This window comes from Molothrus ater, chromosome Z, assembly GCF_012460135.2.
Source record: "Molothrus ater isolate BHLD 08-10-18 breed brown headed cowbird chromosome Z, BPBGC_Mater_1.1, whole genome shotgun sequence".
NCBI lineage: Eukaryota > Metazoa > Chordata > Aves > Passeriformes > Icteridae > Molothrus > Molothrus ater.
The window spans coordinates 19,293,484-19,308,483 of NC_050511.2; the positions used below are offsets into that span (position 1 = coordinate 19,293,484).

At 42.2% G+C, this 15,000-nt stretch overlaps 1 protein-coding gene across 1 annotated transcript in view; it reads right to left on the reverse strand.

Moving 5' to 3' along the window:
* ELOVL7 (ELOVL fatty acid elongase 7) overlaps positions 1-12,371 on the reverse strand; it is a 31,880-nt gene extending 19,509 nt beyond the window's left edge. Inside the window, exon 1 of the mRNA XM_036403167.2 lies at positions 12,239-12,371. The gene's annotated coding sequence lies outside the window, so the exon portion shown is untranslated. The remainder of the gene's footprint in view (positions 1-12,238) is intronic.
* Between the last annotated feature and the right edge of the window lie 2,629 nt (positions 12,372-15,000).

Sequence of the window (15,000 nt, forward strand, 5' to 3'; positions counted from 1 at the left end):
GTGGGGCTGCTCCAGGCAGCTGCAAGATAAGCCACAGCAGTTCACCAATCTAAATTAAAGCTTAGGCTTTGAGAATGAAAAAACGTTATTATTTCTCAGTCAACTCAAACTTGAAAGGCTGAACTGGCTTGTGCAAAGGAAACATTAAAACTCACAAACTGAAATGCCATAGAAAGGGAGAAAAGTGGGAATAACAGCCCTGTCATGGATCCCTTTAAGCTGATAATGAAGTCATGTAGGGAGGCCACATCATCATCCAGTCCCACCTACTCATAGACAGTCCTGGGCTTGATAGCTAGTCAAGCATTTCACATGCTCCACCTCAGAAAGTCATCCCACTGTCCACCAGGACACTCTACAAGATGAGATGTGAAACCACAAAAATTACATTGTGCTACAGTAAGGCAGGAAAAGATCTGTCATCACCAGTATCTTAAATATCTTAAACATATCATCTGAGGTTGCAGGGATGCATGTGAAATGATCCTAGGGACTAATCTTCTACATCAATAGAAAGACTTATCAAGTCTAAATAGTTCTTGCAACCATAGCCTGGAAGGAAGTTTCTTTGTGAGTCTGAATCTACTTATCAGGTTAAATCAAGTATAACACTGGGCACATCCCTGAAAAAGTTCTCAGTTTCACTTAGGACTTGAGCACCATCGACATCACTGTATCTTCACCAACTTTCTCTCCCCATGCTTTCAATGTTTCAGAGAAAACAAACAACATTAGCAGGCGTAAAGTTCCTAAGATTTCAACTTGTTTTCAGTGCTCCCCTTCCTTTAACAAAAGCTCTTTATTGAGCATTTAAATGTAAGCCATCCTTCAGCCAACCAGTCTCACCTCCCTACTCTACTGCAGTGAGTGGCTCCTCATAGAGCTTAGAGCAGCAGCTCTTCTCCTTGGTGCCCCAGTGCATTACTTACCCTCGGCTCCTTTGAGTTTGGTTCTAGCTCAGTGACACCAGCTAACAATGTCACCTAGACCTGCATACACAGTGACTCCTGAGGCACACGCAGCATGACAACTTTCACTTAGAAGTCAAAATAAGGTTGCTAATGCAACCTCACTTCCATTAGATAGTGGTATATCATTACACTTATCAAAGGCCTTTGGTAATGCATTGATTTAGTAACTGGGCCATATCCAACCCAGGTTAATATCGTCCTTTCCCAAAGGATTTAGACTCGCCTGCTTCCTCCTTACCTTATTGTACAACTAGGAAAGCACCATTTCAGATTTACTTGAAAGACCAGATCAACTAAGTTTTAGGTCATTTTAAGCAGACTTTCACAAAACATGAACTAAAGGCTAGAAAGCAGTAACACAATCTAGTATTTTCAGCTGTGCTGTGCAATCATGCTAACTCATACCCCCTGTGCTCCCTGCTCGTTCATCTACAAGCCAACATCTCCCTAACATACAGAGCTCTTACCCATTCTGTTTGTTTTTCCTCTACAAACAGCTATAGCAGAGACAGTTCTGATAAGGATATGTAAGAATTATTTACAGCTGTGGTGTTTCTAAAGTGCATACACATCATTAGTAACCAAGCAAAACAGAATATAGAGCTCTGTACTGAACTAGAGGGGTAAGGACTGCTATTTACATGCACTGCAAAAGATAACACAGACTGGGTTTTTTAAGCTGCCTTGGAAGCACATTTTTAATACTCAGCTTATAGGTAAGCTCTAAAAAGAGAGAGGGAGTGCAAGTGCCAACTAAATACTTTGAATGAAAGGGATCAAAGACGTCAAATGTCTGAGACTGTCCCCTTCTCTTAGCAGCAAGCTGAGTCACTGAGTCACTCCACCATATCGTCTACCCTAATTTACAGTTAAGAGCTAATGCATAAGAATTAACTGAATATAAAGCTCTCATACATTGAATTAATCACAATAGAAGCAGTTTGCTACCAAGGACTTGGTTTGTGTTTACCCACCTCTTAGTAGAACAACAGCATAAATTGTCATTAAATAGTCACAGTGGGGGTCACTCCATGGAAGCTAAACAGAAACAGAAAAGCAGAGCTAGACTTCAGCTTCCAGAGAAGACTCCTTAAAAATAAAGGGAACAGGACTCATTACATAGGTAGTAACTTGCTAACCTAGCCAATGCCAATGGAAAAAAAGCAGACAAGCTTTTTTATTTCCAAAGACATGTCATAACCAAGTAATCAATGGTAATATACCAGCTGGTATTCAGCACTAGAGGAAAAAAAATTAGACCATAATTTTCACTTGCAGTAGACAAAGACAGGTAGATTGAGCTGTCTTTGTAACACAAAAATACATCAGAAAAGAGTTTCATAGAAAGAGGATATGGAAAAAGAAAAGTAAATAATTACCTTAAGAACACAGTATTCACCTTAAGAAAGAAGAGGTAAGCAACTAAAGTGAAAAATATTCGTAATTATTAAAGGAAGAGGTGTTTTTCCACAGTTACATCTTGTGTATAGCATACACTCAGCTCTTGTCACTGTAGTTGCCATGGCAAAACAACATTGCAAAATCAATGCCATTTTATGGAATTTTTATTGCACCAGCTCTACCCTTGCTGGGTTCAGAATATTAGTAAGTAGTAACACTGATAACACCCGTGCAGAGTTGCAACATACTATTTTGTACACCCTCTAACGCAGCAATTTACAGTAGTTGAACTGCTCCCACACCACTCTCCCATGCTGACGTGAGCTAATTTGCTTTACCATTGTTTCCCACTGGCTTGCACTTGCTCAACCTACCCACCCTCTGGGTCCTGGGCCGATATCCTAGGCAGCAAAATAATGCATTCCTTCTGCTCCTATTTTGCTTGCATTGCAGTAGGCAGGCATAAATTTTAAAGGCAGCTGACCTAGAACTGACACCCTCCCTTCCCTCCCCCCTCTTTTTAAGCTTCCATGCACCATAGTGGACATGCTGCTGAGCATTGTAAACATCAGCAACTGCACCCTGCCTGGGAAGCTCTTCCAAGAGAGCGGGAACCAGCTGTGCTGGCACCTTTGGCAGTGACCCGTACAGCGCAACGTCAGCTCGAGGAGGTGTGACACGGGCACAGTGACAGGTGGTGGCAGAACTTTGGGGTGACAAAAGCCATTTTAAAGGAAATGTCCTAAGTGCTTTTTAAACTAAAGTCTCAGAACACTCCTCCTACCCAAGAAAGCATGCTGACAGTATCATTAAAAAGCTGCCGCTCCCATGTCCAGTCTTGGCACATGTATTTTTTGGAGCACTCCAGGAAGCAACTACACTGCCACATCCTAAATCCTCCCAGTCCAGAGCTGGTAATTTATACAGCTGCAGCTGGAAGTTTCAAATCACTGAGGTTATGCAGGGAGGTATACAGGACTTAGGTTGTTGTTGTTTAAATTAACATTCTTCAGCATGATGAAAGGTTTGGTTAATCAGTATGAAGCACACTCAAGAGTATTAGTATCAGGCAACCCATGAAGGCACATTATACCACTGTTTGGAGACACAGGCCTCTCAGTCAGAACAACTAAATAGAGCAATAAAGTAAATTTCTGATGGCACTCAATTTTTTATTTCTACATCCCAAAGAAGACCTCCACTTTAAAAAAAAATAAATAAATAGGTAATTAGCTTACACTTACACATGACCAAAGTTACTATGGAAGGGAAAAAGTGAAATACAATTTTCTGAAATGGAAAAGCCAGATGTTTCTATTATACCTCTTACTCAATGGAGGAATCACAATGGGGTGGAGAATGGAAATAGACAGCAAATAGGCATCTGAAGTTTAAGTATAACTGGAGGAAATTACCCCATAGGCTCATCCTGAAGTCAAAGCCACTTGCATTGTGATTATATGTTGAATCCAGAGATGAATGCATGGAAATTAGTACATTATAAACTCCTACTTGATTCTATTCAAAATTTGAGTAAGTTTTTGGGTACCACTCCAGCCATCCTGCATGTTGCTTACACTACTTGCCTGATAACTTTCCCCAGTAACTTTTGCTTTTGAGATGACTCACCTGTCGGAGGCAGATCCAGTTTGGCAGCTTGGGCACATGGGGTGAACACAAGAATGGGAGCACCTTTGCTTTCAGACAGCACTAGCAGCAGTTCCAAAATACTCTTTTCCACTTGCTATGCAGATAACCTTCTAAGGACTATGGAAGTGCTGGACTTTCAAAGGGTTCTTGTGACCGACTTGGAGGTCAGAACTCAAGAAACAGTATGGAATAGGAATATTCATGTTTGCCTGTAAGCATTGGAGTGAGGAAACATCCAGTCACAGTGACCTAGAGCAGGCAAAGGCCTGTAGGAACTAAAAAAAAAGGCTGCGTGGGCAACACAATGTTGCATGGACAGTATTCAGAAGACAGCCTAACCTCAACAGCTCACATGAAAGCAAAATCATCCATTACCTAAAAACATTAACTGGTTTGATCTGCAAAGATTTTTTAAAACCAGATCTTGTTATGAAAATTCAGCTTTAAAATATATAGATTTTTCATTCAAATTCCAAGAAATCAATATGCAAGAGTTTACAGAACAAAATGCAAAATAGAGGTTGATATTGTGGGCAAAGATACATTAATGACAATACACAGTGATGAAGGCATACTTCTGCTCCAGATCTAGTTATCTAGACCTTAGTTCCCTTGCTAATAGTGATTTCTAAAAGTCTTCATTATTTTGCACTTCCTGGAAGCTCAAGAACGGCACAAAAAGCAGCACTGTGCAGACCATGAGTTTGTAACTCAGAGCTGGAACATCAAACAGTAACTTCACAGAGAAGCAGAATCAAACAATACATCCATGCACAAATTTGATCACAGGTATGTAAGGATTTTTCCATCTTCTATCAATATTTTCCACTACCACAATAGAATGTACTTTTAACCATCTTTCCAATCACTTGGAGACCACCTAGGATCACAAGACATCTCGGCAGTTTAAAATACAACAGTTCATCCAGACAGCATGGAGGGATGAACCAGCTATCTCTGGGCAAGGCAACTGCACTTTTTTTGTCCTCTTTTCGATCCTGAAAGATTGCCAAATATAAATAGCTTAAAAAAAAAAAAAAAAGAAATCCTATCAACAAAGTGCATTAGGCAATGGAAATGCAACATCAGAATAACACAGGAGACAATAATACTTCCAATAAAGAAGCTTGGCAAGCAGCAGAGTACTCAGCCTAATACTAATGTTCCTTTAAAACACCAGTGTACTAGAAACAGACAAGTGTCTAACAGTCTACTCAGCATGCTACAGCAGTATAACAGAATAAAACTGGACTGTCTCCAATACAAAAAATTAGACTTATGTCTAGCTATGCATTTAAGTTATCAAAAATAGTATTTTTGACATACAGGTTTCAATGCCTTGCAGGAGAGGTCCATCAGTGGGTTTGGTTCACTCTGTATGAAGTTCTCAGCCCCCAGAGAAAAAGGGGCATGTTTTCTACCAATTAACACAGCAAAGCTGTAAACAAAGCCAAAGTGTTGTGTGCTGGTTCAATACTCCAGTTAATACGCAAAACTAGCGGGCCACACCCCCCTTTCTGAACCTAAAGCAACACCATAGCCCTCATCATGAAAGCAAACCTGGTTTGCTTCTACTCTTCTGCCTCACTTCACAATGACTCTATTGCTCACACTTAGGCCAAACAATTTGCTTTTGCACATATTCTTTGTCTTATATATACATTATTCAGGTGCAGGTTCATCCAGCTGACCATATCCAAAAAGTGTGATGCCATCCCACTGACTGGAAAGGAAGACTGGATCTCTTCCCACTGAAGTCATCTCAAAGAATGAGCCAAGGTCATACAATTTCATGTTCTGTAAAAGTGACTCCCTCACTTATCACAGAAGTCTTTCTAGATTCAATCAAGTGTGATGCTTCAGCACCTTGGATGAAAGCAACTGATGAAATATCACATTTTACAACAATATGCGTAAACTCTCTACAGGATAAAAGCAAGAACACCAGATTGCACAATTTCTACACCTCCAGAGGCAATTTTCCATTCCGTACTTTTAAATGTAGTTCAAATGGGGTACATGAGATGTTCAGTTTCAAAATAAAATAGCAACCTCATTTCAAAACTGAGAAAAATTCCAGAGCAAACCAGAACTCAACATGGTCCATGTTCAGGAACAATTTCTCCACAACTTTCTGATAAGTTTCACTAACTGATTAAGTGGATCATTTCAGTTTACAAAAAGCTGTTTCAGGATGATCTGAAATTCAGATGGAGAATACTTACCCCTTAAGATTTCAAGTAGTTATTAAAGGACTAGTTGAAGAGAGGCACAGAATATTCCAATGGCACCTGTATTTTACATTCCCTCTTCTCTTTCTAAAATCTGCCATGCTCCTAGTTAGAAGTTAAACTGAGTGAACTTCTTAAACATCTAAAGCTATGGCATGAGGTTATTTACAGTCTTGTCTCAATTTTTTTTTCCTTTTTCATGTAAAAACAAACTTAAGCAAATTCCCTAACAACCTGACTTGTTACAGAACAACAGGTGCTACAGAAACAATATTGTCAGCACAGCAGAAATAATGACAGTGATTGTAACAAGGCTTTTGAGAAGTGCACCTTACAAGTAATTTTATGAAAGGTTTCATTTCAAAGTTGACAGTGAACATTTGAGTTTACTTCATTATCCTCTTGGCTTTGATCAACTGTATATTCTACAATTCTCATTCACAAGAGACAAAGGGGGACAGGGGCACTTCCAAAGTAATAATAATAGTAGTGATAATAATTTAATTAAGCTTGTCACACCCCTTCTGTAGAGTTAAAGACTAAAAAGTGATTTTTTTTCTTCAACACTGAACTAACAAGCTAGAACTCTGACTACAAAATGATAAAGAATGTATTTAATCTAGATTTTTCCAACTGTACATTTAAACAAATACAAAAGGGATAATTGTGGAAGTTAAGAATGCAAATACTGTAAAACACACTGTTCTCTTGGAATATACTTGAATCCAAGTAATTTTCACCTGTATAAAAGGAAACCTTGCCAGCTACTACTTCTCTGAACTGACTACAGATATTTTCAAATGCCCATCTCCATCTATTCATAATGCCTCAACTTTCCTGAAAGAAAGAACACAGTACCAATGTAAACCATTCCCATACTCCAAAAGCATACAGAGAACCACTGAATCAGGTTTTTGTGACTTGGCTTTAAGTCATTTCAGTACTGATGATACAATGCAAATTATTTCCAAATCAACAAACTGATCTTTGTGAGTCAGAGTCCAGCAAGAGTCCTCCCCTTCTTTTGTTAGAAAACAAAGAATAAAAGGAATAGAGTAAGCTATATTTTTATCTCAGGCATAGCCATAAACCCTGAATGCCATCACTGGGATAGGAGCATTCTCTTGAATTCCAGCCCATGAGATGCCTGTTGAAACTTAGCAGCTTTTTGCACAGTACATCCTATTTCTTTGCACAGGGTTTTGCAGTGCACTAGAGAAACTTATGCTCACATTCACATGCATTCAGTGAGGCATTGCTTTAAAAAAAAAAAAAGTCTTTGAATAGAGGTTCCAGGCACAGAGCCCAATGTGCAAGGCCCATATCAATATAAAACATAATCCAAACTACAAAGAATTTCACAATACAATTAAACACCGGCAGGCAGCATGTAGGAATTCATAAAGCTGCTACAAGCAGCTTCTCTTGAGCACAGCCTGCTCAAGCAGAGCAAGTCTGGTTGTTTACAGGGTAAGTTTGCAATTATAAGAGCACTTTTAATAGTAGCAATGTAATTTTAATCAACCTCTCTCCCCATTACTCATACCTGCTCCTAGTTCACCCTTGACTTCTGCTGGACCAACCATTTTTCTGGCTGCATAATAAAACAGATTGGGAAACAGACCCAGCGCAGGAGACCAAGCCTCACAGAAAAAGAAAGGGGTTTTTTTAACCCAGACTGTTTCCTCAGTGCTTCTTGGTACCAGCTTTCACCAAGAAATACTCCAGCCCAAAAGAAAAGTGACACAAGAAGCACATGCAAAGAAAAGCACGTGGAATAAGAGAAATGTTGATGAAACTGCAGCATCAGCCTAAGTAGGTATCATGAGCAGAGTGGAGACAAGGGTTCATGTGTTTGCTGCTTTTACCCCGGCACAGTGTAAAGGGGCAATCTGAATACCATTGCTCCTAGGAAATAAGGTGATTCATAGAGTTTACTGACACCCATATTTGTCTTCCTTGTGACATCTGTGCCTCTCTGCAGGGGGAAGCCAGAGTCTGCTTTGGGCTGGATAAGCTTCACAAGTAGTTTTTAAGAGATTTGTGTGCTACCTCAGGATTTTGAAATTAAATGCTACTGAAATTCAATTCCTCAGACTCTCATCAAGAACCAAGATAACACTTAAAGACACTTAAATCTGTGGTTCTCTAAACTGTTTATTCATCTCACATTACTCCATTCATGAACCACTTATAGGTGTTTTCTAATCAACATCTTCAGTGATAAATTGCTTTGTATAGCCAGCATAAGCAGACAGAATGTAAAAACAAAAAACATGCAGAAGAAAAAAAAAAAAACATCTTGACAGACACATTGAAAGCATTTTACTTTGTGAATTCATTAAAAATAGAAAACAATTACCAAAAAACAAAATGAAAACCAACTAATTATTCAATATTTGCATGTCAATGGTCAGTATTAAACACTGAAACCAAAGACAAGTAACGATAAGAAACACCTGAGTTATTCTAGTGTCTCTCATCAGTGTAAACTCATATTTTTAACTTTTTATGTTTTGGATTTCAACTAAATGTCATATACATAGAAAAAAAATCTTAATTGCTACATCACTGGCAACTTTGTCAAACTTTTGGAAAATTGGAAATGTGACAACAGGCACTTAAATTACTGCATTTCCCTCTAGCTTTAGAGGTACCCTTTAAACTGAGCTTTTTAAAAAAAGTACAATCGGTTTACAAAATTAACTACTACATTTGCTAATTCTTTTGTTCTAATAATCTCATCTTTTTGAGGAGTAAAAGGTTTTGTTTCCACCCTTTAGGCTGCATTTGCCTTTTACATGCAGCAGTGAGCCTCAGTAGTGGGTGAGGTCCCAGGGCAAGCACATGGGACTTGCTCCCTAGCACTGTGGAACAATGCAGAGTAACCACTCAGCTTTCAGAGCAGCTTTCAAGCAAAGACCAACTTTCCTTTAAGTAGTCAGGCCTACCAAAACTGCTATTTGAAATTAACAATCCATATACTGCAGTAGACAAAAACACACCTAAGCCTGCCATTTCTTGAATTTAATACATACTTGGGAAACAAGAAACTGATAAAAACACTGCCTGTGTGTCACATGCTGTGACTTCATGAAAGAAAACAAGAATAGTGAAGAGCTGCAGTAAGGGACAGAGGAATAGTGAGGGGAACAAGTATTTCTTCCTTTCCAGCTGCCCAGGCTTTGAGAAGCAGCTTAAAGTTTCAGACATCCATTAGCCTGAAGAGAATATGAGTGTTGGGCTATGACATTATTTGTATAAAATATGCCGTGCCACTGAAGATGTCAACACCCTATCTATTCATATTTGCCTATATACTATCTACTATCTACTATAGCTCTACTATCCCTATTTTACAAGTTGTCCTTGAGCCACTCCAGGCAGAACAACACAGTTGGTCTAAACCCATAACTGATATCTACACCATCTTATTTCAGCACACCAGCCTTCACCAGGAAAATTATGGGGCAGCAGCCTCTGACAGCCATGCTGAGGCAGTCGTCAGGCAGGGAGAGATGCCACATGAAGTCTGCCAAGCTAGATTCACAGTACAACAAACACAATTTCACAAGCAGCTAATGAAGATCCATAAAGGGATCTTGGCTCCCTTCCATCTCCTGTCCTTGAACATGGCACAGAGGTGACATTCTCCCACTTCCCTCACCCCACACATGCCTCCCATGCCTATCCCATGCACTGCTTGTGCCTCTGCCTCACTCTGCAGCTGCCCACACCTCCAGAAATTTGTGTGTTAGGCAACCAGATACGGGCAGACCAGAGGAAACAGACACACTGTGCAGAAGCAGCTTCAAGAGGAAGAGCAGAAGTCCACAGTGGAAGGGCGAGGGGGTGGGGGGGGAAAGTTTGCCAATTTATTGCAGCAGAGAGAAACAAATCCAGGAAAGGCAAAGAGAGGACGGGGTGCACCCTTGGCAAATGCCATCAAGTCATGTCAAGATACAAAAATGCCCCTGACTAGTTCTTTTACTGATATGCCACTAGTTGATAGGCATTTCATGGTATTTCCTAAGTTTCATAATGAGTTAAATCCTATTTGGCTCGTATTACTTGACTAATGCTGTGGCATCTTTCCCAACACATTCCATGAATATTGCTTCCTGTACCAGAACCTGTCTTGCTCTACCAATAAGTTCTAAGTAGAAAGATCACATTATATTGAAATACCATAAAGTTGCATTATTCTATATTATCAACAGAGGTGTTGCCTAGCAAGAATTTCAAAGAATCATAGAATGGCCTGGGTTGAAAAGATCACCTAGTTCCAAATTCCTGCCACGGCCAGGGACACCTTTCACTAGACCATGTTGTTCAGAGCTTCATCCAGCCTGGGCCTTTCAGGGATGGGGCGTCCACAGCTTCTCTTCCAGTGCCTCACTGGGCAAACTCTTCCAGCGCCTCACTTTAAGCCTATGTTTCTCTAGGTTTTCAAATTCTAGGTCTTTGTACATTTTCTTCAGGTAAACCTGTGAGTACAAGTGCTCCCACTCTTCAGGGAAGTGTTTTCAGGGTACATCCACACTGCCTAATGCCATGTCAATACACCATGATTCCACCTCTACCTGAGGTAGCTCCAAGGCAGCCTGAGTGCATTCCAGGCAGCACCCCAAGTGTTGAGCAGCAGAATAAATCAGGCAGCATGTTCCCAGGCTGCTCCCAACAACCAGAAATACTTGTTGAAACTTCTCCCACATGGTAGTAATGCTCACTACAGACCTACACATGGGTCTGGGAAGAACTGAATTACAATGAGGTAAGAGAGTATCCATACATGCCTGTAAGTTTTCTTGTTTGTCTGAACAACTTTAATTGACATACCTTGATTTCCTATGCAAGCAAAAAAAAAAAAAAAAAAATCAGTAAGAGCTGGTTTGCTGCCTCACTATGACTTTTCAAGCATCACACTATTCTGTCTTGGTGAAGCAACACCCAAGACCCAACCAAAGTTTCAATTCAAAACGTATTTACAAATTAAGTATCCACAAACTTACAATTCTATAACAATATACATGACAGCTACAGTTGCAAAGGACAAGTAAGTCTAAGAGGCAGCTCCAATGCAGGCTCATCAACCCCCCCCAGCTGGCAGTGACCTGCCTCCTTGGCTCCTGGCCCCACTGCCTATGTGGCCCGTCCTTAAGGACAGACCTGCCCCACATGGCAGCAAAGATGACCTGTCTCCAAAGACGAGGAAGGCAGCAAGCCAGTCAGCCACCCTTCCAGCTTGCCAGACAACCCCTGGCTAGACATCACCCCTCCAGCCCTACATTTTAATATCACCATCTTAAGCACATGGGCCACACCTCTCCCCTGACTGTCTCCAGCCTTCACCCTTGAAGAGAAAAACCTCCGTTTCTTGCTGCCTGAGATCACTCTATGGGATCAAAAGGTGTGGGAAGAAAAAAGCATTCTTCAACAATAAGGTCCCTGATGCAGTGGGGCCATGCACATGCCACGATGTAACTTGTTCTTCATGACAGGAAGAAGAGCTCTGTTTATGGGAGGCATAGCCACAGGTCCTTGAGAGACAGGCACCGGGAGGTGTGGGGCACAGCCAGAGGGTTTAGAGGAACAAGTACTGCTTAGTGCCAGACCGGGTGAAAGGGTTTAGGAGCACAGACGCGGTGCGGTATAGGGCACAGTGAGAAAGCTTGGAGGCCAGGCACCGCAGGATGAAGTACACTCAGTGGGGTTGGAGGAGGAAGCACCACAGGGCACTGCCTGAGAGTCTGGCAGTATGGCACAGGAGGGTGCGGACAGGGAGAGGGACCAGGGATGCAGGTGCACCCAGAGGACGAAGTTGCGGAGCAAAAAAAGCTCAGCGCGGAACAGCCAAGGGTTGCGGAAGAGAGAAGAGGTACGCGGGAGCAACCAGGGAGTTTGTAAGGAAGGTAGGTAGGAGGCAGCGCCAGACCCGTCCCGCCCAGCCCAGCCCAGCCCTGCACGCCCCAGCGCGGGACAGACCCTGCGGAAGAACGCCGAAGGCTCCTGCTCCCAAGATCGCCGCGCTGCCCCGCGCTCCGGTTTCCCGCTCCCGCCGGACCCACTCACGCGGCAGCAGCGCGCCCCACCTGTCCCCGCACCGCCGGGCGGCAACTGCGCGGCGGCACCGCGCGGCCCGCGGGAGGGCGCGGAGGGGGCGGCCCGCACTGCCCGCCCCGCCCCGGCACCGCCCCCGGGCCGCCCCTGCACTGCCCCGCTCCGCTCCGCCCCGCACCGCCCCGCGCGTCTCACTCGACCGGCGCTCAGGGCTGAGAGCCTTCGTGAGCGAGACCAGAGAAGGCCGCAAGTGCGATCCGAGAGTTGGAGCACTTCCCCTGTTAGCAAAAGCAGAGGGAATTGGGGCTGTTCAGCCTGAAGAGAAGTCTTCAGGGAGATCTTATAGTCCCTTTTACAGCCTCAGCGGGGCTATAGGAAAGATGGGGAGGGACTTTTAACACGGGCATGTAGTGATATGACAAGGGGGAATGGCTTTAAACTGAAAGAGGGTAACTTTAGATTGGATATTAGGAATAAGTCCGCCATTGTGAGGGTGTTCAGGCACTGGCACACCTTGCCTAGAGAAGTTGTGGATGTCCCATTCCTGGCAGTGTTCAACGCCAGCCTGGAGAGGGCTTCTGAACAACCTTGTCTAGGGAATGCTGTCCTTCCCCACAGCAAGGTGGCTGGAAATAGGTGCTCTTCAAGGACCCTTCCAAGCTAAACTGTTTGGTGGTCCTGTGACAACTGGTTTTTTAACTGTTGTGGTACCCACTGGTGTGGTGTTAAGGGGTTCTCCAAATGCCCTTAGATCTCAATCTCACTAGCATGGAGGAGTGAAAACTGCAATGTGGCTTCTTGGTGTTGCTTTGGGATCCGTGGCAGCTAAGTGTCACCCAAGGCAACACCAGGAAAGTGTAAAAATTCCTTTTTAAAAAACAAAACACAAGCAGCCAGCTTTGGCTCACTGCTTTTGGGAACACTCCCACCCCAAAAAATGCAGTACTCCTCTCTTAGAGAGTGTTCAGCATGACAGTAACTGTCCCCAGTGACTCCCATCTAGACAAGTATGGGGCACAAAGAAAGGTAACCGGGAATTTCTAGTGTGTAAACAGGTGCTCCATTTTAGTTGGTCTATCATTTTAGTCCACAAAAGGCTAGAAATTACAGCTTTTTGAGATGGTTGGCATGGAGATGAATGCTTGAGTCAAAGGACTGCAAAAACAATGAGTAGGGAGAGGATATGAAGGCAACTTGAAGAAAAGAGGCAAACTCATTTGAGATGTACAGAAATGCAGAAGATGAAGGGTCTGTGAGCTAATGCTGTGAAATGAATGCATGGTCAATGTCAATGCAAAGATGCATAAAGAGTTTTTGAGTTGGAGGACAACAAGAAGCTCAAAGCTCAAACCTGAAGTTTGTGATAACAAGAGGCAGAACCAGCACAGAAAGCTTGTTAAAAGTGTGGAAACATTATGAGAAGCTGACAAATAGATGGCAGGATATGGAAAACAGTTTGTTACAGAGATCCTGCAGAAGCTCCATAACACTGAGTGATTGATTAGGGTGGGGAGTAGGAAGACAATCTTGTCCTTTCAGATTTGCTTCATGCTTCTATTGGAATTGTTAGGATTATGACAGATTATGAAATCCCTGGGCTTTTGAAAGAGCGTCTTAATAAGATCATTGGGTTTGGCCAAAAGGGATATGTCAAAATATGATAAACCATTAAGCAATACTGTATGTCTCACCTAGGAGGGGAACAATCACATAAAAAAATTAAATCATCCCCTTTTCCCTTCAGCATTCAGCAGTTAGAACCATTTTTTATTTCTTGGTTCAAACCCATTTTTTTTGTCTAAAATATTGGGCAAGAAAAACAAAAAATAAACGTTAGGAACCACCACATCCCTGCTCAGACAGAGTTCTTGGAAACCTCAAGGGTAAGTCTTGACTTTGTCCAGAGGGATGTGGCTTAGCCAGCAACTAATACTCCTCCTGTGTTGCAAAATCTGTTTTGCCATGCCTGATAGGGCTGCCTTGGCTAAGAAAAAATGTGACACTGGGGTGCATAGCGATAAAAAGTAGGTTACCCGTAGGCTTCAAAAATACACAGCTGTTGTCATTCATGCAAAAAAGAAAAGCAAGCAAAAAAATAACAACCAGATGCAAACTAACAGCTCTAACATATTTGATGCCAACACTGTTAGCATCAACAACTTTTCTTTCTTTGGAGCCCATAAAGACAGTAAGAGTCCTTGCTTTCCATGCACTTCAGGAGCAAAGGTAATTTGAACCATCAAGCAAGTTTGTGAGTGTTGGGAGAGGACAGAAATAATGGTTGACCTGTTCAGGGCAGGTAAATCATTAACATGCATCAGGAAAAAGGCAGCATGAAGGAGACAGCTGTGCCCTACACACACAAAGAAAACCGAGAGATAGAGACATTTACATTGTAAAAGAGGAGCTAGTCACAGACAGGTTTTCTCAGTTCTTAGCATGTGAGAGCTGCACATGATATTTACTGTAAATTTAAGTAATCTGTTAAGTTCACTACATGCCCCATCCAAGAATAGGACAGGAGATAAACACAGGTTCTGGAGACAGCCCAATGGACTTTACAAGATGCTAAAGACACAACTACTAGTGTATGATGAATGAAGAACTGTGCTTGCCATGAATAGTGATAGCCAGTGCTTTACCTTATTTTTTTTATCTTACTAGAATCCAAGTAGCTTATATGCTTT